General features: G+C 35.1%; 1 protein-coding gene across 1 annotated transcript in view; it reads right to left on the reverse strand.

Annotated features, from left to right (window-relative positions):
- LOC135207391 (enkurin-like) overlaps positions 1–2,500 on the reverse strand; it is a 21,818-nt gene that overhangs the window by 13,393 nt on the left and 5,925 nt on the right. The gene's annotated exons all lie outside the window — the stretch shown is intronic.

Raw genomic sequence — 2,500 nt, forward strand, 5'->3', positions numbered from 1 at the left:
ATCACGTGATTCATATAAATCATTCGAGCTACAAATGTCCTTTAATTAATATCTAATTCGCTCTACCTCGGAATTGATATAGCGTCACTGTCCGATCCTGATTTCGTTCCCCGTCCAACTGGACGGTGGTTCGATCCCATGGGGGTACGAAATTATTATCAACTAAAAATTCCCCTCGGTACATATATGAAAATATATCCAATTCCGAGGTAGAGCGAATGAGATATTAAAGGACATTTGTAGCTCCGGTGATATATATATATATATATATATATATATATATATATATATATATATATATATATATATGTGACTGGTAAAAATGTTCTGTTATAACAGAATTCCATCTAATAAAAGGAGCCCATAAAAACACCAAAATATAGAGAGAAAAGTACTATATTTCAGAGACTGCTGTCTCTCTCTTCAGGTATATGAATGAGAAAAGTTTACAGAAAAGGTGGTATTTATACCAAGAAATCCATCCACTGGTAAACCAATTTAGGTCACCCCCCGCTGATAATCTTCCTTTAATCTTCTTAAGCGTTGGTTGAATGAAAACCTTGTCGATCACATCTGAATCCCATGCTCCTTTTGAGATGTTCATTACCTGCCTCTCTTTTATTAAGGCCGATTCCATCATTTGACTCTTGTACTGGCAGTTGCTGCTATAAATTATACGTGACAAATTCCAGTTTATTCTATGGTTATGTTCATTTATATGGTTGAAAATAGCTGAGTTCTGTTGTCCTTACCTAACTGACCGTTTGTGTTGTATTAATCTCTGGGGAAGTGATTTTCCTGTAAATCCGATGTAAGATTGGTCACAGTCCTGGCATGGGATTTCATAGACCCCTGTTTCCTTGGGGAATGTCTTTTGTTGGACATTAATCAGGGATTTGGCTAAGGTATTTGGGTAAGTAAATGCAAAAGGGTTAGATTTTCCGAGGGTCTGAGTCACTGTCTTAATCCTGTCCAGGTGAGGAATTTTTATTTTATTGTTGGGTGTCTCTTTGGTCTTGTTTTGAGAGGGTCAGTAGAAAATTACGTTTGCTTTGTGAATTGCTTTCTCAATTATATGGTCAGGATACTTTAAAGACGAAAGTTGCTTACAAATTAGTTCAAATTCTTTTTCCAGTAAATCTGAGGAACAAATTCGTAAGACTCTTAAGAACAGGTTGCTGGCTACACCTATCTTGATGGCAATGTCGTGATAGCTAAAGTAGTTAATGTATGAAAGTGAGAACGTTGGTTTTCTGTTTATGGTAAATTTGTATTCTGTCGTGTCTCTGATTATTAAAACATCAAGAAAAGGAATTTTGTTGTCGGTTTCCCATTCGGCTTTAAATTTGATACTGGGCACTAATGCGTTTAATTTTGAAAGAAATTAATTAAAATTTCCCCACCTATTATCCCAAAATGTTAGAATATCATCTACATATCTCATCCACAGCATGGTTTTGGGTTTTTTGCATTTATTACTGTAGTTTCAAAGTATTCCATGTACAGATTGGCTAAAACAGGACTTAAAGGACTACCCATACTACACCCGAATTTTTACTTATAGAATGATTCCCCGAATGAAAATACATTATTAGATGCACATAATTCAACTAACTTTATTATTTTGTCAAGCGCCAATGGGAAATGATCTGAATAGGGGGATAATTTTTCCCTCAAAAACTGAAGAACGTCCTGTATTGGTACTTTTGTAAATAAGGAATCTACGTCAAGGCTTAAAAGTTTTATGTTGTGAAGTGGTATATGTGCTTCTCTGAATTTGTGGCAAAAGTCTTCCAAATATTTAATGTGACTGGGAGAAAAAGTGCCTAAAAAAGGGGAAAGGAGGCCAGCTAACCATTTAGAAATTTTGTAATGGAAAGCTCCGGCACATGAAACGATGGGTCTGAATGGAAGATTGTCTTTCTGAATTTTGGGAAGGCCATAAAAGTAAGGGAGTTTAGGATTAATTACTTTAAATTTCTCTAATAGTTCAATACTCTTTTTGTCTTGGCCAATTAATCTTACTTTCCGAAAAAAATTCTGTGGGGCCTTTTGGAGGGGATTTTTCGTCAGTTTGTCGTAAATGTTTGTGTCGCTAAGGAGTTGGTTGATTTTGTCGTGGTAGGAGTTTTTGTCCATTATTACGATTTTGCTGCCTTTGTCTGATCTACTTATTATAACATCTAACTTTTTTAGCGAGCGGATGGCTATCATAAATCTACGGGGAACAGGATATTTTTTATTTAGGTCAGTTAAAGCATTTAGTAACACACCTAATAACATATTTCATTCGGGGAATCATTCTATAAGCAAAAATTAGGGTGTAGTATGGGTAGTCCTTTAAGTCCTGTTTTAGCCAATCCGTACATGGAATACTTTGAACCTACAGTAATAAATGCAATAAAACCCAAAAACATGCTGAGGATGAAATATGTAGATGATATTCTAACATTTTGGGATTATAGGTGGGGCAATTTTAATTAATTCCTTTCAAAATTAA

The sequence above is a fragment of the Macrobrachium nipponense genome, chromosome 32 (assembly GCF_015104395.2).
Source record: "Macrobrachium nipponense isolate FS-2020 chromosome 32, ASM1510439v2, whole genome shotgun sequence".
Classification (NCBI taxonomy): Eukaryota; Metazoa; Arthropoda; class Malacostraca; order Decapoda; family Palaemonidae; genus Macrobrachium; species Macrobrachium nipponense.